Source organism: Poecilia reticulata, linkage group LG9 (assembly GCF_000633615.1).
Source record: "Poecilia reticulata strain Guanapo linkage group LG9, Guppy_female_1.0+MT, whole genome shotgun sequence".
Classification (NCBI taxonomy): Eukaryota; Metazoa; Chordata; class Actinopteri; order Cyprinodontiformes; family Poeciliidae; genus Poecilia; species Poecilia reticulata.
In genome coordinates, this window is record NC_024339.1 from 20,798,331 (window position 1) to 20,821,666 (window position 23,336).

Sequence of the window (23,336 nt, forward strand, 5' to 3'; positions counted from 1 at the left end):
AAAATGATGAAAATGTGAGAATGGAAATGCAAACCCTAATATATTTTAATTTAAAGCAGAAAGGAAGTTAAATACAGCCATTGTGAAGTGGAAAAAAAAAATCCTGCAACAAACACCTCGGAGCCATATCTGGATCATAGATCAGGAAAGAATTAAAACAATCTGTTTCTTGTATGAGAAAAGACTTTTGATCCATTCATCAATTTTCATCTGACCAGCCTTTTGAACATTCAAAAACAGTCTCTTTCTCTGGGCCCCAAGCACAATTGAAAAATGTTCAAGTCAAGATAAGAACGACACTCCACTTTGAATGTTGTTAGAGTGGCAGAATAAAGTTAGGTGTTTTCAGTATCAGTTAGCTACTAAAATTAATGTCAGAGTAAGTTATATTTTCTATTTCTGTGTGTAAAAATGATGATGACCAGAGTATTTTAGCATGTAAATAATATCAGATATGACACTAAATGTATAAGTGTAGATGATTCTTATGGCCATATTCTGTGCTGTTGTTTTCATATTGAAGACACATGGTGATTTTTTTTTCAGATACACAGAGGAGGATTTCACGACTTTATTACGGAGTAGTTGTAGTTCATTGGTAATAGAACTAACTACATAAGTTTCTCAACCATCTATCAAACAACGTAACAAATTTGACCCAGATAAGTTTGAAGGCAGTGTTCTAAATCTATCTATAGTATTTTCTTTTTATTTCAATAATCCTAAAATTTAATTAAAGTGCATCCTTGTTTTGAGTTGTCTTTTTCCCCAGGTGTTCGTCTCCCTGGACCCATGAGGACAGATTGTTTTGTAGGTGTTCACTAATACAAATAGGAATCCCTCTTTGCCATCAGCAGATGTTGGCAGGAAGGCTTCTGATATTCTGATTCAAATTCATCAAATTGCTCTCATCTGTTTTATTTGGACAATCAGTTTTTTTTATGGAAAATGATGTCAAAGACAAAGGATTTTATTTTCTTGTGTGCGTTTATGTAAATTGGAAGTGAGATTTAGAAAATTGAGCAAGAGGGGAAATCAAAAATCTGCAGGCAGTTCCACTTGTCAAACAAGGTGCCCTTTTTTCCCACTTGAACACTTGCCCCCCAAAGTGTCTGTGCACACACACACAAATAGATTTTTAATATTGGAAAACTTAACTCATTTTTAAATTAATCAGTGCATTATTTACACTTTCCACAGCTCCCACATGTGGCCTATATATATATATCAGAGCAAAAGTTCAGATGATAATGTGACCTCACTTGTGATCCTGAGTAAGTCCATAAGTTTTTAGAGGCTTTGCACACACAGGCCCAGATTTTCTGTGCTGCCTAAATCCCATCTGGGCTCTCTGTATTAAACAAAATCTCAAGGATCAGGCTGTGAAGCTCAAAAGCTGAGCTTACTGATGTGAAGCAGCACCATCTGGATAACGCGGGTCACATTTTTCAGGAGAAACATTGCTCCTCTAGTTAACTAATATAGTCTGGCCTCTTCTGGCATATGCATCTTTCCCAAAATTATGCAATAGCCAGAATATGTAGCATTCTGGCTACATATTACAACAAATTATAACAAAGCGTAAGCTTTTTACTGTAACGTTCGGATTCATTAACATGCACATTATAGATTATGAATTCCAAGATACAACAATTATCTGGTTTTCCTGCTTTTGTGCTCCAGTTCACACCTAGTAGCTTTAAGTGCCGATGCAAAACATTTGAGAATTACATTGTCAGGAAAAGTAAACTGAGATGCTGGCAATAAAAGGGCAAACCCGTACATAAACAACTCTTGCACACAAACTGCACATCATCAGTGGCACTGAATCTCCCAGGCAAAGACGGCTTCCCTCAAGAGGTAAATGCAGCCAGTCATACCAGAAAAACTCCTTGTCCGCAGCAGGACAAGAAGAGCCTGCTGCATAGTACTATAAATACGAGACACCCCAGGAGTCCCATATAACTCCCACAAAAACCTGTTTTGGTGACTTGTTTTATTGTTGTTGCCGGTTAGGGTAAAGGACAGTAAAAACAAAAGTTTTTTATAAAATCCACACAAAAGGTGGTACTCAAACACATAAGAACTATATAAATACCCGTTGAGCTAATCACAGAATTAGTGAATCATCCAGTCACAACACAGTATTTCAATGTATTTAAACATCTATGCTTCATGACAATGACAACTTGCTGAAGGTAAAGGTGAGAATAAGGAAAAAATAAGTTTTAAATAACTTTGAAGATATCAGGGCTGATGGTCCCGTCAGACTTGTTTGAAAACTTCAGACATTGTTGATCTACTGCGATTTTATCACGCAACCATCTTTCAAGTTTACGGCACATAGTCAGAATAACGAAATTCAATGAGCGACACCTGTGTGAAACAAAATGCCTTATTGGTGTCAGATGTAAAGGACAATGGGGAGATCAATTTGAAACAATAAAAAGGCAGTACCTTAAAGTCTAGGCATAAGTCACAATTTCATCTGCAACATTCAGATGGTAAGGTCAGAGTTTGGTTGTGCTGTAATTCTGAGATCCTTCCTACTAACTGAACATTGTTCAAATACTGAGCATTGTGTGAGTATTGTTGCTGACCATGTACATCCCTTTATGTACCACAATGTCCCCATCACCTGATCGCAACTTCCAACAGAATACAACAATGCATCAAACACCTCAAATCAAAAAACATAAATTTCAACATGATGATAAGATTATACTCAAATAGCTTTCTAAGTCACCAGGGGTCTCATTTATAAAGGGGGCGTAAGCACAAAATGGGGTCTGAAACTGGCATCCGTCACTTTCCATGTAAAGGTTGTGATCTCTATAAAACACACTTGACGGCAGAATGTGCCGCCCCTCATGCAAACCTCCGACGCTCATTTTGGGGACAGAGGAAACTGGCAGCACAGACGGCGAGTCGGAGAATTAAAACCGCACTGCATCATAATGCGTCTGACATTTGATTTCACTCCATGATGAAACTTTAATCGTAATCTTTATATGTCTTCAAAAAAGCAGAGTTATTTATGCTTTTGAGGGGAGAGGCGTAACGAAACATAATGACCTTCCAAATTCAAAAAATGTAACTTAAATCTTAAATCAAAGCCAACGCGACATTTCATCAAAATCTTTTCACCATCCCATATTTTTTCCACTTATGATCACCTGGATTATGTGTACCAGACGTTAACACAGACACTGTGACAAGGAGTGAGGTGATCAGACTGATTTAAACATGTAAATATTGTGGTGACATTTGTGCATAATGCTCTGCTATAGATGCACTGGCACTGCTGGAAGACCTTGAAAATATAGGAGAATCAAGAAGGAAATATAAACTTTTTGGGCATGATGTACTGATACACTCTTCCACTGTACTTTGCATTAACCATTTATGGTTGAATGTGGGTGTTTAGAGGTCAGGACAGCAGATGAACTTTGAATGCAAACATTAAGGTGCAGTTGTGATGTATGAAAGGAAAATTGCTTTCCAGTCTGCGTGCATATGGTTTAATAAATCTGGATTTTCTTTTTTTTTTTTTTTTGCCGTAAGCCATTTTCAGGTTTTGGGCGTACGTACACTTTTAGTATGGATCCTACGCAATGTTTTATAAATGCAACCCCTGATCTCAGTCCAAGAGATGCTGTCGGGGGATGGCGGAAAATTGCATCAGTGATGCACAGCCAACAAATCTGCAGCAGCTGCATGATCCCATCCTGTCAATATGAGCCAAAATTTTCTTAGAAATACCTGTGAGAATTTCTTGAATCTATGCCACATAAAGTGAGGCATTTCTGAAGACATTAGCAAGGTATACCTTATAAAGTAGCTTGTAAGCGTATGTGTTTGCAAATTATGCAGGTCAATTCATACAACAGGTTGCTTAACAACTGCTTAAAGAACAAACTTTAAAATCCTGGAATTTATGGACACATGCAGAATACACAAAGTGACTGATCTAAGTTTTACTGTATGTAGAAAAAAGTGAAACAATTAACAGTAAAATAAAATAAAACTGCAAAAGGAAGTCACTTAGCTTAAATATTTTTGAGTGAAGATTTGCAGGGAGATTTGTAGAGCATAACTTTGTGTGAGTTCTTGTTCTCTTTTTATTAGTTGAGTCCAGCAAATACAACTTTGCCTTAAAGATAAACAAGTTCTTACAGTCCTTTGAGAATCCTGTTCATCATTTAATTGATGTCTGATGTCAGGGGAAAGAGTTCAGCAGATTTGAAAACATACAGTCAGGAGTTGCAGGACAAACTTCAGCAATGATAAACACAGTTTTCATAGAGCTAATGCGGATTCATAATTTCAGTAATATTTCAAAAATGCCTTCTACAGTGGCAATGTCATACTAGTTTGAGATTAATGATAATCAGTCAAGGTAATTATTTTCTCATAAAATAAATGGAACAACAGTAGCTGAACAATTTTTTTCTTTGTCTTTTCTAGCTAGCAAGCCAGTGGGCTGACCTGATGACCACCCAGACAAAGCATGTTTACTCCTAAAATCAGTCTTCAGGCAAACCCCCAGGAGGTCTGTACTTATCAACTCTCATCATATATGTGAAACACATCAAAATTTGAATATTTATTATACTGATAGCACACACACCATATTATAAAAAAGAAAGAAGTCAGTATTGATCTGTGTGGTCTGTCAATGTTGCTGTGTTTCAGAATGCGTTTGCAGCTTTCCTTTGTATTGTCACTCTCTGTGCCTATTTTTCCTTCTGTCTTGAAGTTAGATTAGAAAAATGTAGAACAGAAACTCAAAAAAAGAGCACTGTCAATCACAGCTACACAGACCCAATAGGAATATTATAGGTTTGAAAAATGGCAGTAATTATTAGGCGCACAGGATAATTAGCAAAGCATTTGTGTCAGTCACTCTTTGAAGTCTTTTTTTGAAACATTCACAAGCTGTAAATGGTGCCATTTTCTTGATAGCACCACTTAGACCTAAAGGAAAGGAAAGGTCAACATAATTTTCTGCTTCTCTTTCAGCAATCTTGCTTTACTGTTCAGCCTCTCATCAAATCCAGCCAGTCCAGTTTAACGTTATACTTTACCGTCTTAACTTTTTACCCCTAGCAAAAACTCACCCGACAAGAGGGATTAGCTTTATAATACTGTGTGGATTAAAAATCATTTAGTTCATGACACTCTTCAAAAATATTTTGCAAAAACTTTCAACCACAGCATCATTTTGAGAAATACAGCCAAGCTGAAGGCTTCCAAGACGGTTACGGTGAGAAGCATTGGTACAGGATTCCAGAGCTTAGCTTGTTTCAGGGATTAATGAAAACCCATGGCTGCACCAAATATGTGAAAATTTTCAAGATAAGTTTTAAAGAAAAAACACTTTCTAACTGTAGTGGTATAAATGTTGTGGCTTTATTTCATAATTCATTTTGAATAATACTCAATTTATTAAAGTTGCTCTCAAGACATCCAATATAATTTGACCTAATTCGGTATTTTGCATTTTCACTGTCAGCATTGCAAACTGCTCAGTTCCAGGTATAAAATGATTTCTCTCTCACGCTTCCTTCACACTCTCTCTTTGCGACTGTATAGATCACAATAACGTTAGTGTGGTGACACTCCCTTCCCTGGTCATTCATCTGAAACAGAATTACATAAGCCATTTACCACCCGGCCTCCATGATGGATGGCAGGGCCCCCAGCCAAAAGCATCCAGGCCTGATCGCTCTGCTTTTGTCAGTGACAAATGTCACCAGAAAGACATATGACATCTCTCGATTTCCTGCAGTTTTAAATGAGAATATGTTTATGATAGAAAAACTTAGCCAAAGAAGAAACAGCATAAGGCATACGAGCATACAGTATATTTGTATATTGTTTTGTTTTTTTCTCTCTCTCTCTCAGTTTTTCCTTTAAGTGTAGGAGTTGAAAATAGTTTTAAAATTATTGGGAGGTTTGAGCAATGGGGGTATTTTTGGTTCACTTACCACATTGAAAGAATGTGGTGTTTTAGGGAGTAAGTAAGTTATTTTCACATCATTAATTCACATGGAAAACAAATTAACTATTGTAGAATCCATGTTGAGAATGGAAGTTTATCGCTCTTGCTGTTAAATGCATGTATTTAATATCATTAAAGGTATGAGTGTTAAAATATTGTCCAACCATCACCATATAGGTACTGATAATAGATTAACAGTATTATCAGTAACTTTATTGTGAAAAGTATTAATAAATAAATATCAAGTGTCAAAAATACATCTCAAAATCTCAAAAGTATTAAACACAAATAAACAATGAGGACTTTTCCACTGATTTCAAAGTAATCCTTTGTTTTTAATGAAAAGTTTCGGCACTAGACGCCTTTATTTGACAGTAATTTGACAAAAAGGCGACAGAGAGAAGAGAGAGAAAGACAACGTTGCTGCAAACGTTGCAGAGCAAGGAAGTCAGACCACCTGTTGGACCTGCGAGCCTGCTGAGTTTATCATACAAACTGTTTCTCATTTCAATGTTAAGAACGTTTGTAAACGGCACAATGGAAGAGCACTGTGATGAGGTGCTGACAGCAGCGTCGGAAAGAGCAGGAGCTTTTCAAAGAATGAATGTGTAAAGCATTATTCATTAGCCTGTAGCTTGAACTATCATGAACACAACAGTAAAGAAAACTACATGTGAACTTTAATCACTTTAGCTCAGTACTGTCCGCATTTACTTTTACACATGCATATGCTGATTTGACAACACATTCATGACATGTAACAGTCGCCACATTGTTCATGTAGATCTGTGAGATTGTCACAATTTCAGTTCGTCCACTGAAAATTCTTAAGCAGAAATATAGCAGATGCTCCAGGTGTTTAGTAGATGATTGGTCAGACATGGTCCTGGGGGCTTTGTAAGAACAGACAGGTTTTAATTAAAACTAGACATTTTATCAAACATTGTGACACGTTTGTCAGGTTTGTCCTGGGGACAGTCCAGTAGTCTCTAAAACTTTGGATTGATTTTACTCAAAAAAACTAAAAGAATGTCAAATACTCTCTGTTGTTGCAGTGGCACTGTGTTTATTGCAATTTAAGAATAATAGTAAAAATCAAACATTGCACTCGAACATTTTTCCACATCTCGGTAGTCTTTGTTGACCACCAGGCAACAAAGAAAACATATTTACAGCTCAGCAGGAAATCAGTCCCACAATGCAGCAGGAAAGCTATGAGTATGGTATAGGTTTTTATGAGGAAGAATTTATCAAAGCTGTAAGCCCAATATCCCAGGAAGCTCTATCCAAGAATAAATGTGTGTGCATGTGCAAGAGAGAGTGCATGTGTGTGTGTGTGTGTGTGTGCGTGTGTGTGTGTGTGTGTGTGTGTGTGTGTGTGTGTGTGTGTGTGTGTGCGTGTGTGTGTGTGTGTGGCTTTGGGGACAGATGTGAATGCACGTATGGATAGCAGACAGAATTTAGAGTAGTCTGACAAATGATTTATAGGAGCAATTTTACCAAGCTGTCATTGCATGTTATTTGGCTGGACGTGCTGTTTGTGTGGCATACCTATGTGTGTACGTTCAAATAGACTTGTGCTTATCTCCAAATAAATGCAAGTGTACCGCGTGTGCAGATGACAGGGGTGTAGGCAATCTGGACGGATACCGCGTCAGGAGCAGGAGCACATCACTAAACTGATCGCTGCTTTGCTTTAATAGACACAAATGGTGTGTATCATGTGTGGCGTATCTCTATTGTAAATCGCGCATTTTTCATTCATCATTCAACTTAGGGCTAAGTGATAAGCCAAGATGCATTATAACATTGATATTCTCTGTACTGATCAATCTCAATCTTGATCATGATTTAGAATGTGATAATGCCGTCAACATGCAAATTCCTAGTGCTTCCGGCAGCTGGTGGGCTGTTGAATGCTCTGCAAAGATGAGGATCATGTCAGTTGCAATTTCTGCATTGAAAAAGAAGCAATACAAGTACGGGTGCCACAGAGTAAGATTGGTCTGAATTGTGCCACCGCTTGCAGCTCTAGAGTTAAAAAAAGAAAGAAAAGTATTTCATTAAATAGCTTAAGCAATCATTTGTGCTAATAAAAGGTTGGCGTGTGGTCAAAACTACTGACACAGCCATTTAATCATGGCTCTATTGATGTATCAACTCACAATGGGCATTATTTATCAAATGTGTGTAAGGTGGAAAAATAGATCCACAGTAATTTTTTTTTTTCCCTCACATTTTGGGACGTGTCAATTTGATGGTGAGCACAGGACAAGCTCAAATCTCCCACCAGGTCTCAGAAAGAGTATACATGTTTATTTATGGACTCGCGGTGCAGAAGAAGAAATCAGGCTGCGTCTGACAAATATTAATCTGTACTGGTAGAGAATACCACTAGATTCCAGGTTGGGTTATTATTTATCAATGATGAAACTCAGGGAGGCAGTTGTATTTCAAACTGTTTTGGCATATTAATCCAAAATGTGCGTGGGATTCATTGCTGATGATTTTTAGAGGACATAGCATACAACAATATCATGAGCAGCATTTAAAGAGGTTTAAACAGACATTCATAATTGCCACAAGGCATTTTGATTTTCCGGATAAAACAGATAATTGTATGCATAGTAATCAGATGCTATTAACTTGATTCCTCATTATGTGGTTTATGTATGCTAAAATCTAGACCGACATTTAAAGTATATAAGGTTTATTAAAAATGTTTTTGTTTTTTTTAACATAAGGCTGCACAGTGGTGCAGTTGGCAGCACTGCTGTCTTGCAGCAAGAAGTTCTTGGAGTTTACACATCCTCCCTGTGCATGCGTGGGTTCTCTCTGGGTACTCTGGCTTCCTCCCACTGTCCAAAAACATGACAGTTAATTGCGTGCATGATTGTTTGTCTCTGTGTTGCCCTGCGATGGACTGTTGACCTGTAAAGGTTGTACCTCACTTCTCGCCCATTGACCACTGGAGACAGGCACCAGCACCCCTTGCGTCCCCACTATGAATAAGCGTGTAAGATAATGGATGGATGTTTTTTTGTTTGTTTGTCTTTGTTCAAATTAGCATTATGCCGTGACAGCATAACATAGGACAAATAATCTGTGACACTCAGACAATAATTCTGACTCTACTACGCTGCCTGACAGAGCATGTTCACAGAAAATAGAAAACAACTGAATTTTGAGCTTGTATATGTTTGCAGCATATTCTGAGGACAATACAAACAAAAGTCCCGAGGGATCGCTCCAGTCTAAACCAGGAAAAATGAAGACTGCATTGTGCTGGTTCTCTACACGAGAAGTTCTTAGTGACTGAAGCCTGTTCCAATAACATACATTCTCTCCTCGCTCAAATTAGGATCTGCAAGATGGACCTTCTATCCCTCACATTACACAAACAGTTGATTTCATTCTTCAGCGGTACTGCTGCAGTTCTCCCCCATTTAATCACAAGTCAAAGTATTAATCAACTGTCCTGCTAATAGCCTATGCTTTAGTAATTGAGCTTGAAAAATATTAAGTGGTCTTTACTGAGTTGGAACAAAAGTAGATAAAGACTGCATGCTTGCATTCCTCACTATCTGCTCTCCATTCATCCCTTAAGTTCTTGTGGGTCTGTCTCTGCAGTTCTGCAATAAATTTTGTAACACTCCCTTCTCTTGCTGCACGTCTAAGGTGACTCAACTGCAATACCAGTTTAGTTTTATATATGAACATGTTTAAATGTATCAGTTTCTTCTTGTTATAAATGTTAGTTGTACAGCTTTTATTTATCCGTTTTGTATGTAAACCGTTTGCTTATTCTTTGCAATCCTTTGAAGGGTTGCGGGGGAGCTGGAGTGTGTGTCTGCTGGGATAATTTAGGAAGCGGATAATAATCTGAAACCCTGTTGTGAACCCCTGGCAGGACCCAAGGTTTCCAAGCAGAACTTGGTCTAAAGCATCAAATGGTCTTTGCTCAAAAAAGTGGATTTTACACAATTACTACCCCACTCTCCCACACACAACAAGATAAAGATGATTTGTTTCTCTCGTGGATCTCCAGTTTTTTTTTGTTTGCTTGTTTGCTTGCTTTTTTACATTACCGCTTCTTTTATATGTTTAGTTTTGAGCTCCAAATGCCATGGGCCAAGCCTTCCTTTAGCAGTTTCTTTACCAGGTTGTATAACAGTATTTTCATTTTATCCACCATTGCTCACCTTGACCCACAAATCCTGTGTGGGTAAAAAGGTGCTTTTTAATCTCAGATCTGTTCTAATTTCTTCTCAAGCAAAGATAACACAGTAGGTCTGTAACAAAATTGTGATGTTTTTCAATACCAAGACTATTGGTAAGAAAAAAATAAAAAAGGTTTCATGTAACAATAGGCCTATATTTTTATTCACACAGCAGCCTTTTCTGAAAAACATATATACAGTTGAAACCAAATACTTACATGAACCGAATAAAAAGACAAAAAACATATTTTTTTTCTCAACATCCAAAGTTAAATTTGACCAAACATGTTTTGTTTTTGCTTAGATCAGTGGTTATTAACCTTTTTTGAGGTACCGAACCCACCAGTTTCATATGCGCATTCACTGAACCCTTCTGTAGTGATAAATAAAAATTTTCCCCCCCTAAATTCAAGACATAGGGTTGACCCAACTATGTCACACCATGATCACCAAGTCTTCTTAAAAGGTAGAGTCTCTGAGAACAGTTCTTCAAAAATATAGTCAGTGTTTTCAGCAAAGTTGAGCTGACTGTCCAGGAACGACCCAAAGTATTTAAAATTTGAAACAGTTTCAACAGGTTGGCCATCGAGACAAGCTGGAACCACTTTAAGGTCTTGTTTAGATCATTTAATTAGCTCTATATTCTTAAGAGAATGAAAAATAAATAATAAAGACTGCGGTATTCTGATTTAGTAATTAGTAATTAGTTTGGTAGTAATGATTAGTAATTACTAATTAGTAATTAGTTGTGTTACCACCCCCTCGCCACTAGAGGCAGTACCAACCCGAAACGATGCGACTAAAGAGCAGATTTAGTAGTACACCGAAAGCTACAGAATTTGGTAAAAACTGAGCTTTGCTGAAGTAATTAAAGACACAAGTTCAAATCCATGCTGAGAGTGGAGCTCCTTCAATCAGTGCWCCTCTGCAGCTCTGATTGGCCAAGCAATGTAACGTGATCCTCTGCAGCAAGTGATAGCAAAGCGGGGCGTCATCATGACTTTACACGTGTGTCTTTACCTCCACGGCAGAGGCTCCGCCAAACCCCTGAAACCGACTCATCGAACTCCTGGGGTTCGATCGAACTAAGGTTAAGAACCACTGGCTTAGATATTACCTAAATTATTTCTATTCGCTAAATGCCAGAAAACTTCTCTTTAGTGAGAACACTTTTTGTAACTTTCCTCGGATTCAAAAGTTTGGGCTTCCTTCCAATGGACACATAGGAAATGAGGAAAACATTTAAGTCACTACTGTGATTTAATTGCAGTCAGGTGTGGAATCATACCTGTGGCTGCATTTAAAGGCTCCACCTTAAACCTGCTGTTTTCTTGTTTGTCATGATGGGAAGTCAAAAAGAAATCAGCCAAGATATCAGGAAGAGAACTGCTTCAGTTGCACACACCTGTGGAACAATTTCCAAATGCTTGAAGGTGCCGCTGTCACTTGTTCAAACAAAGTAACTGTAGACATGATGAGAATGATTATCCATTATGATGCTCTGGACGGAGACAGATTCTGTCTCCCAGAATTGAATATTGTATCTTCCTAGTTGTGAAGTGTGAGGGAGGCAGCATCATGTTGTGGGACTGTTTTACCGTAGGAGGAACTGGTGGCATAGATGGCATCAAGAGGAAAGAATATTATGCAGAATTATTGAAGCAACACCTATAGATCTCAGCCAGGAAGTAAAAGCTTGGGCGCAGACTGGTCTTGCAAATGTAAAATGACACTAAACTTACATTGAAAGTGGTTACTAAGTGGTTTAATGGCAACAAAGTCAGTGTGGCCATCGCAAAGCCCTGTTCTCAATCCTATGTGGTGGCGAAGTTGTGGAAAGCTCTGTAAGGGCTTGTGTGAGTGAAATATGGCACAGATACACCAGTTCTGTCAGGAGGAAAGCTACAAAATATCTCTAAAAATGTCCTCACTATGTTTTCTGGCAGTTAGTAAATAAAAATAATTTTAGTAATTCTAACTAAGCTAACAAGCAAACTCAGATTTAACTTCAGATTGAGAAAAAATATGTTTATGTATTTTTTTATTTGGTGTATGTAAACATCTGGTTTCAACTCTACTCCTCTGGACTTGAGACAACAGACCTGGTTGTCCCGCGTTTCAGTGGATAAACACCTGTTCCTTTTTTGGCCAGTTTTGATAGGTAATGACCGCTGTAGACTGAAATCACCCCACTGCAGTTTTAAAGACTCTCTGACCTGTTTGTCAAACTCACTTAAATCTTTACACTGACAGTTTTTCTTGCCTCTATGAGGGCAAAATATTCACTTGATACATAATATATCCACTCACAAACAGGTGTCATAATGAGGAGATAATCAGTGTTATTCACTTCGTTCCATATTCAGCAGCAAAGCAGCATAATGTATTGGAAGGGTTATTTCTCGTTTTCCCACAAAACCACATGGCCAGTCTCTATCTAAAAAGTATAGAGAAGCTTTGACAGAGCTTTAGCTACAGTCAGGTCAACACTTCTCACAAGGGGTTTAAAAGAGCCTTGAAAAGCTCATTGTTTACTTGACTGTTTCCTCAGCCTCTGCCTTTTTCCACAAAACTTCACACACACACACACACACACACATTTGCACATCTCTATAGGACTCCAATCTCTCTGAAGCTCAGCTGGTGGAACTGATGCAGCTGAAGGCAAGGGCAAACACAGAACCCCGAGGATGGTTGCGGACAAAGGGCTCCTACAGTGTCTGATACTGGGACATCGGCACAATGTTCAGTCAATGTTTGCATATTGCTTAAGGCAGGAAGCTGTTAATCTAACCTGCTGGACAGCATGACCGAGGAGGGCAGCAATCAAAGAATACACAGCATGTGAACAGTTTTCACTCTAATATTTGCTGTCCGAAGGAATTCATGTCAAGAATTGATGAAGCGTCATCAAATTGTAGTTAAAGCTGTCGTCATGTAGTCATACTATCGAATTGGACAGAGAAGCCCTCTTCAGACAATGATCTGTACAGGTGTCTTCTACTGCTCATCAAGAATGACAATGTCTGGTTGGTTACTGACTTGAGAGATAGATCATGGTTGAGTACCTATTAACCCCGACACTGGCCAGTGAAGCTGTGTGAAGTACTTCCAGAGGGTCTCCTAGATTATGTAAAAGCAGCACTACGTACAATTCCTATTTTCTTTGCAAATTAGGCCAGTGAGGCCAGTGAGGCCAGTTCTCCAGCATGGAACAATAAACAAAGTGTTTTCCAGATCAATCGTTGAGCTGGCCACTGCCTCAGTAGGGTTATCATCACTGAATATGTGCATTTCCTATCTGTTGCCTTGTTGCTTTCTCTCGTTACTCCAATCCTGTCACTGAATGTTAGAATGGTGTTCAAATCAACAAAATGTGTTTTATGCTCACAAAACACCAGCAAGACCTCTCTTTTACCGAATTCAAATGGTAAAGGACTCCTCGTTTCATTACTCGGGTGAAACCTACCTGACACAGTTTGCCTCTCTGTCGATCGGAGCCAAACTCTGCTCTTTGAAGTAGAACTTGGAAATATTTCTTCTCAGTCACCCACCCTCACAGAGTCAGTCTCTACACCAAGGGTCTTGCAGGCAAAATTAGCCAGCCAAATCCCAGTGTCTTTGCTTCCATTAACTTTACGCTGTGCTGCTGTGTTCATGCAAGTGTGTGTCAGAGTGGGCGTGCAATGAACGTTTCATGTCGGTGTGTTTGTGCATGTCTGGAAACGGGTCTGGCCTTTGTGTTCAGCTCTGCTGGTTGAGTGGACGCTGTCCAGGATGATTAATTGAAAGTTCAGAAAAAATCTCTGTTAGAATTTCAGAACCATCAAAGGGGAAAATTGGCAACATTGTCTAAGGCAGAATCCTTCACAGCCAACATTCATCATCGAGAGATAAAAGGTTAGATGGGTAGCTATCTTGTCTGTGTGTGTGCATGTGTGTGAAACCTGCCGAAATGGGTATATAGTCTCTAAACACGAATGATGTCAGTGGTCTTTGGATTAATCTTCGTGCCATGATCAGGAGTAGAAATACATTTTTCTTCCTCCAGCCACTAACCAAAAGTCTTCAGGGTTTTTTTCTTAATCTTTACTATTTAAAAACAAACTGCACTGTAAAATAAACAATATATCTTACATGTGTCAATACATATGATGATACTGTAAAACCTGCTGCCAACATCTCTGGTCATTTACTCTCCTTTGTTGATGTTTGCCTACATTTTATGCCTTTCTACTTCAATTTAAAACACATTGTTTTATTCCCTTCTATTTATCCATTTAATTCTACTGGTAATTAAGATGTTATATAATTTATGTAGATAAAAAAAATTATGAAAATGCTGAAATGTGTGATTTATAGCTATTGAGGTGACAGCCTGTCATTCCACACTTTGTGTGTGTTAATCTACACTAATAGAAGTCTGTATCAAGATTTCTAATAAATGTCTAAAAATTACATTGAGGTGTTGAAATCACTCTCGGGTTAAAACCAAATATTTTGACATTTTAGAAAATTAATTTAAATTTGCAAAAGTTGGGCACACAAAGACCAAAACTGAAAAGTACAGCATGTCATAGCATCCAAAAAGCCATTTGCCTGCTGCAAACATTTGTGGCAGAATTTTAACTACTTACACTCATTGATACAGCCAGCCATGTAATTTTTTTTATTATTATTTTGTAATAAAAACAGTTGTTAAACTTTGGGCTTACATTTTCACTTTGCTCAGGAGATGTACACTACATTACTGCTCTCACTTCCTCAGAAAATGGCAGCTGCAGAATTCTAGCCACAGCTCAGTTGCAGTGTTTATCCCCAGTCTCCAATGGTACAAATTAAACACTGCTCCTTTCCACTGTGGCTTATAAACTGAACAAATTTACCTACATTTCATAGATTTACCTGTATTTGACCAGTGGTGGTTGCTAATTTCCACTCCTATCTTTGGTTTATGTGTGAATTCTTTCAAGCATGTGATTTTGCAGCAACAAAAACTTTTAACTATGATTACACCAGAAACACAGACGACTCTTTTTCCCCTCATTTGTCACCTTAGATATTATTTATGGAAAATTTGTGCTCAGTCTGATCTCCATGCACATCAGCAGGGGTTCGCTTTTCTGTGGCGGTCTTACAATTCTTTCTGAGCAAGAGTGTAATTAGTAGAAAACATGATTTGTGCGTGAATGTTTGTGTGCGTGTGTCAAAGAAACTGTGAGTACACAATATGAGCACACAGCATTTCTGGCCCACTTCATTCGGCAACATAGTCTCACAGCAGGTGGTTCATTACACGGCCTGTAATTAGGTTGACTTGACTTTCTTCTGCTACTGATTACAGATACATATTGGTTTCAGTGGAGCGTGGAAACAAGATTTTTTAATTATTTTTATTTCAGCGGATTATTTGTTGCTTTAATCTACTGGGGTGTGTTTGCGACTTGAGTTCGCTGTGCCCTGTTGGTCTTGTTTTGTGCATTAATTTGCTTTATGTTTTGTTTTTGTAAGGCAGCAATGTGTCAAAGATGTTTAAAAAAAATTAAAAACAATCCACATGATAATGCCTGCAAAATCTAGAGAATACCTTCTTGTATGCTTTCTGCTGTCATTCAATCATTATTATTCCATCATTAATAATAAGCTAAGCTTGATTACCACCAAATAGAAACTTAACTTCAGTTTGTATTTTAGCTGTAAATAAAGTAAAAACTGTACTTAGGTTTCATTATTTTAAGGTATTCAATTTTTGCAGCAGCAAGGTGTAAATTAAGGGATTTTAATAAGGGATCATGTTTAAACTCAGTATTACATAACATTCTTGTGATTTTACGTGGAATATTAAAGGTCAAAATGTGGTAAATGTTAGCATAGTCCTTTACTTTAACAGAACAACTAATCAATCTTAATTTAAATGATAAACTTTAAAATTCATAGGTACACCTTAGAGCCACAGAGTTCCAGACTTTTCTTCAAAAATGAGATTTTCCTTCTTCTGAGCAGAACCTGCTCCCCTCGGCTCTGATATTTCCAGGTGTCGGATGAGTGGAATGAGGATGTGATCAGTTAACCTTTACCCTCTGGCAATCACAGTCATGAGGTGACTCACTAAGTCCTGCCTGACCCACATAAAGTTTTCAGTACAAGCAGCTGGGTGTGCTAAGGTAAACTGGAGGCTATTTCCTGAGGAATTAATTTAGAATTACAGCATATACTTTGTTGAAGCATTAGATATTTGGGATCAGATGAAGGTTAGAGGAGGTCAGTAGGTATAGCAATAATAAGACATGTGAAACTGCTTCAAGGTAAATAAATCAGTCTGATAAACTATCGTAATCACGAAACAATCTGAAAGATTGAAGAAGCAAGTAAATTACTGTATTGATTTCAGATAATTCAAAATTAATTTAAAGTAAAGGAATTTAAATTATTTCCTTAGTAAAAAGAAACATTTTAGTTTATCAACGCTTGTATGTTTTCTAGTGAATTAACACTATTAGTAAAAGGTAAAATTTTAAGAATAAAATTTGTAATTTGAAAAACGCTTTTATTTATTAAAGCTGTAAGCAGCGTCGGCAGCCCTCAGTGCTGCTCCCTTTGTTAGAGTAAGTCTGGAGCTAACATTTAAATACACAGCAAATAGTGCAGAGTTTTTTCTTTACGTCTGAGTTTTTGTTAAGTTTAAGCTCCTTCAGAAGTTAGGATATTGGTTATTTGCTTGAAATGTTTATCAAGGAAGACTAGCTGAAGTGGAAATTTCTAAGGTCTTGTAAAATTAAAACATTGTTTAAGTTATTTATTATTTATTTGTAATCTAAACCCTAATTAAGAAATTGTTCGGTTCATTTGTTGTCAAGACCTGCTTGTATCCAATGTTTCTTGTGCCTGGAGCTTGTGATATTAATGCATCACCACAACCTTTATTTAATGTATTCCACACTTCATATGAAGTGTAATTTGTTATTTGACTTTATTCATAACAGGTGTCAAACTTTGAGATATCTTTAGATGTTTTGTCTGTTTTAAATTATTAATTTGTTCACATACCGAGCATCAGTATATGTGACAAAGCATTTAGAGTGACAGACTGCATCGGTTGTTTTATAGGATTTTTTATTATTTATGATGCTGATCAGTTTAATATGTGTTAATGGTAAAATATGTTTAACAGTGTTTTTTTTTTTTTTTTTTATTTACACCTTTGCACTGTTCATTGTTTTTTTTGGTTTTACAAATCAAATATAATAAAAAAATGGATTTTGACAAAACAATTACACTGGTTTAGGAGATATAAAATAATGATTGTATAAATATTCATTCCTTGTTGCTGCGTCCAGAGAGGACATTTATAAAAGATGTAGAGAGGCTTTTAAACTGACACTGGAGACTCTTGTGAAGAAGGAGTGCCAAGTCAAGGCCACAGAGAAGAATCTTCATTTTCTGCAGGGTCAACTCAGTGGAGCCGAACAAAAATTGGTGGCAGCAGAAGAGGAAATGGAACATCTAAAATGTGCACAAGCATTTTATGCTGATGGTATGTATATGAATAGTATATCATGTTGATTATAGGTTTTATTTGTGTTTTATATGTTAATTGCCATATGATTTAACCTCTTATACACTAAGGGGTATAAATAAATTTCCGTGTATAAGAGGTTAATGGAAAATCATGAGGTAAAAGATTCACTTTTGACTAAAGAAATTTAAAAAACTCTCAAATATCAAAGTGAAGATTGTTCTCTGCAAAATGACAATTACATTAACTTAGGAGATATAAAATAACAACTGTATAAATATTCACCCCCTTCAAGTCAGCATATAGTATCTACCGGTTCATATGTTTAGGTTCATGTGACAAGTTTTATTCTGAAAAGAAGTATTTCTGCAATGTGTACATTGCAAAATTAAAGTTTTAAGTAGGGAGTCCAAATGAGGACATCTGTGCATTAGGGAGTTGTGGGAGGTTATCTGTCATATCATGCACATGATATAAAAAAAAAAACCTGACAATGATTTTCATCTGACAGTGCTAGGCAATTCATTGTTTTCCACAACAGTAGCCAGTCAACTCCATCAATATCAGACTGTTCTCCAAAAAATAAGTTTGTCTCAAAGATGTTTAAATTGGTTCTTCCTTGTCTGTGTATCAAGCTGGCCAAAGTTCAAACGCACTCCAAAAATGTTTCTGACCTCCACCAGGGATTGAAAGTAAACCTCTAAAAACTGGATTGTGTAGTCTACAGCATTATTTAAAAAAAGTACAGCATTAAAAAAATTAAAATTCCAGCCTCCATGTTGCATCTGATTCTGGGTCGTGAGGCATCTCATAGGCAAAGTGTCTTTTTGTGGTTCAGCACTGTAGTGTTTCAGCACTACTTCAATGTTCATTTGTTCACGTTTTGCTGAGATTTGAGAATCTTTAAAACTAGTTGCCTGGAACTGATTACATTTTCTTTGCTTTCCTGAATTAGGGCCACTGCAACATCAAGCCGCATGAAGGCTGACTGAAATAGTTTGCTTGTGTTAATCTGGGAGAGAAAGTCATACCAAACCACTAAACGCCTCCACACAATAAATCCAGGACACCCAGTCGAACTTGAGTCTTTATAATGTGAACGGTGTGAAACTGAAATACAGATACAGAGAATCACAAATACATGGTAGATTCAGTGCATTAAATACAAGCATGTCTGAACAAAGGCATTTAACCTAAAATGCCTGCTAGCATTATGCATAAAACATCAGTGTGACCTTTAAAGTATTTAATGCTTTGTCATTAAAGAATGTTTTTACAACACAAATATAACCTTCACATACGATTCAAATAAGTATGATAATTAAAGTAAATTGACTAAATAAATTCACAAGTTATTTGTTTAGCTGAATCCCCCAGCATGTTGCCCAATATCTTATAATTACAAACATAAACGAGTCAAACTGTAAAAGTAACAAAGAGCTATCAGTTCCTCTTCTTTTAAAAAGTTCCCATTGTTGGCCTGATGTAATGTCCACAGATCCCTGAAGTGCCAGGTTCCTTCTGCCAGTGATTGAATAACACTCATTAAGTGTGAGAGAATGTTACTCCAGCGATTCTTTTCTGCCTGCAGGAGGACCATTGCAGTCTCATTATTAGTGTTACCCTTGGAAAGTTGCAGAACAAATTCTTTCCATTTTACCGTATTGCTACAATGATCGTCACCATTTTCATGATTCTCTAGCAGTGCCCCTATATCAACTCAATAACACTGTCCATCGATTGTAAGGTCTAAGGACTTTTAGGAAAATAATTTACATCAAAAGCAACAGACTACATCTTTAATTATTTAATAAATCATACAACTCTTCCTGACTTTTCCCATTGGCTAACTGTGTGTACGTATAGTGATAGTGAAAACGTCAACCGTCAGACCTTTTGGTGAAGGAAAACGCTAAGTGTGGATGCGTAATGCGCAATGTGCACTGCGTGGCAGGAAGTTTGTATTGCCGTTGCGTAACTTACCACGGCCACAAGGGGGCCCCAAGACCATTTTGTTTTCTCTCTGTTTATTTTTTTTAAAAAGTCTAAGTGAGTTCATTATCACAACAAAATAGAAGCTTCCTTTATGCGTTCTGATTATATTTGTGACAGTATTTTCTTGTGAGAAATTTCCACTAGTATAGAGACATATGTGTAGGGTATAGCGTTATGCATATTTGCATATTAATGTCTAATCATCAGAGTTGATAGTTCCAACTAGATGTCTGCTATTGAGGAGTGATTAGTGTTGATTAAAAATCAGAGACAATACCAGAGAGAAGCTTCTTATCGTCTTACCAGTGTAGCTTTAACATGTCACACAGAAATAAAAAAAATGACCAAGTTTTCACACAGCTACTATAAATATACTAGTTTAAAACAAATGTAGACACATTGTTCAAACTTGATAAGTTACTGCAGAACATTTACAATAGCCATAAGTGTTACTGGACGATGTACAGTTGAGCTAATCATTTATAAAAATTTTATGACAAAGCCTAGTATTCATACCACATATATTTTGTAAAACATTTATGTTATGGTAGCATTTTTTCTTCCTTACAGATGCTAACACTGTTTCTAAATGAATTCACTTCACAAAGCAATAAAAGAAACACAAAGACATGACGTTAAAATTAATCATAAAGTTTTTTTTTAAAAGAAGAAAATTAAGTAATACATAAATCTACATTGTCAAAGGTATGTGGCGAGACGCCACTTATGTGCAGCTTCTCGGGGGAAAGAAAAGGGAGCAGCTATGAATGTAATCCAACATAAGACACCACTCAGCACAATGAGCCGTATCCAGATGAGCTTTGAAGAAGGTTCTTGTCCACTGACTACATAATGAACTGTGCATTCAGAGCATAAAAAGCAATTTATACCGAGCATACAGGAATAATATCACTTAAGTTATCAAGAGTTGTAGGAAAATATGAAGTCTCTACATCAGCTCAACTCGTAAATCTGTCAGAGTCATGACTTATAACAATGCTACAGACATGACAGAGGCTATAAAGCTGTCGGCTACTGTGAGTGGTTTGTCATAAACCGTATCAACCGCTTAAGCTTACTTCTGAGGTAGTAACACATCAGTGGAGCTGGGTGACAGTGTCCCAAATGTATCTAACCACATCGGTCACACAATAACATTAGACTAAAATGTATTTTGACATTTAAAAAGATAATCGCAAGATTAATGTTTTTGTCTCCAATGCCTTCGACCATTCTGTAGCAGATCATTTCAAGTTGAAAACCCTAAAAGCTTGTTACATCATGGGCGAAATATCTGGATAGTTGCCTTACAGGTTTTAGGTTGTAGGAATACCTAGCTTAATTGTTCCCATTACAAGTTAATTACTTGGTTTAACCTACAGGTTCTTTGGCCCCTGGTGCATTTTCATTAACACCAACTTTACATTCTTATTTTGTTTTAGATGGTACTTAAACATGGCCCATTTAAACAAATGACTTGCAGTAAAACTATCTTAAAAAGCAACAACTAGTACAGTCTGTTGGTGACTGAACTCCAGGCAAGTGAAATCCAACTATTTAGGTAGAAGACAGAAACAGTCAGCCGTTTTTGCATTTGTGGGGCTTTTGCTTTTACGAGCTCTCAGTTTAAGTTCGTCAAACCCTTTCATGCAATAATGTGCTTCATTTTGTTTTTTTTATAGCAGCATTTTCAGGCTCAAACAACTGTGGAAAACTTCAATCCTTCATGTCGCATATGTTGCATGTCTATTAGGATGAAGGGCATAGTGTTCCAATATAAGTTCTTGTTTTTATTTTTATTCTTTTTTTCCAATACTTGGAAGTTGTTTGACTGTGTTGGGCTGACAGTTCAAGGCTGTATTCACAGTTCACTGAAATGCTGATCCGCAAAATTATTCAGAAGACAAGGCCATGCTCACTGCCGTATGAATCCTCCTGAAGCAATCCACGTAGCTTGGTGACTGAATCTTCATCAGTGTCTACAATGATGAAATCAAACATCTGGGTTCTGCGCCCCGGGGCAGTGTCCCCGGAGAAAATAAACGTTACAGTAAATGTGAGTCATTGCCACTTCTGGGTTGTTTTGTGCAACAAAAACTTAAAATGATCAAGCAAAAGTGTTTGCTTGACAAGTTAAACAACAATGTCACTTTTGTCAGCTGATTTTCAACAGTATTGTGAAAATCATTGAGACAAGGTCTGTCACTTCAGCTTGCCTTTTTAATAAAACTTTGTAAATCAGTGATGGGCAGCTTTGTCATATCATCGTTTTACGTTATCTTGATATTCAAAGACCTAAAACATACAAAATGTGTTGAGTCCATCTATAACTCAGTAAGAGACTAAATAACATTTTGATTAGGTGGCACTTATACAAAATCTTGCAGGAGTGACACATACTGTATTTGCAGTCTATATGACGTCTCCATGGTGCAACACTCATGGTGAGAACATCAAAATTAACGGAAGTTGACACACACTTCTATGTATTTAAAATTTCCATTTCAAGTATTATGCTTTCAAGTCGGTTATGCTGAGAGGTTTGGTGTGGAAAAAGAAGTCAGCAAACTTTGCTGTACAGCAAACAAAGCGGGTTTATTAAGTCCCTAGCAACACAGCATAGTTCAAAATGGCAGCCCTCTCATCAGTCCTCCTGCTACGTCAAGCTGTCCACCTATATAGTGGTTAACCCTGCCTGGCCAATCAAACTCCAGCTGTGATCACTGCTCCTCCAATAAAAAAGCTGGGTTTGAAGTGGGCCTTCTCTTTGACAGGTTTCCAAGATGGCTGCTACAAAGGACACACCCACAAGGTAACCAACACTTCACGCAAGCAGATTCATTTACAGACTGAATCTGTATGAATCCTGCATTAATAACGTCCAGACATTATGTAGTAAAATTTGGAATAATTTAAATGGTCACACAGGTATCTGGGGCTGATCTGTATGAAGTCTCAGAGCGCCTTCAAAACTACCGAGGTCAAATTCAAGCTTAACGAGCCTTTCGATGAGACAACAGCTGGTGACTGGAAGACGAGGACTGTGGTTAGTCTTACTGTACTAACCACAGTGTGCACCCACTAGAGTTTGTAAATAAGTATGCACTGAACAAGAGTCCATACTTGGATCAGTCTGTCCAAGGTCTTAATGATATATGAAGTGAAAGCTATGGGCTACAGTTTTTATTGGTTGTGTGAAGTTTCTTTCATGGTACAGGAACCAAGCAGGATGTTTTCCCCAAAGCGGAAATCACGTGAAATAAAAAACGACTTTGTAGAATTTGTGATTTTATTCCTTTATGCTTGAGGTTACATTTAACAAATTTTAAAAATGGCATAAAATTATATGAAAATATTTTTTATCATTAAAAACATTGTGTACATTTTTACAATCATTGCATTTGCTAAGCACACAGGCAGCAGAAAAGCTAAAAGAGACTAACTGAGCACAGCTTACACATCCCTCACATCATTATGAAAGCACTGCGATTAGAAGCAATTGGTGTTTATCAGTTTCCAGGTGTTGCTAAGACACTGTCAAAGGCTTCAGAGTTCGGCTCTGCTCACCATTAATAGACACCTCCATATGCTTGCTCTGAAT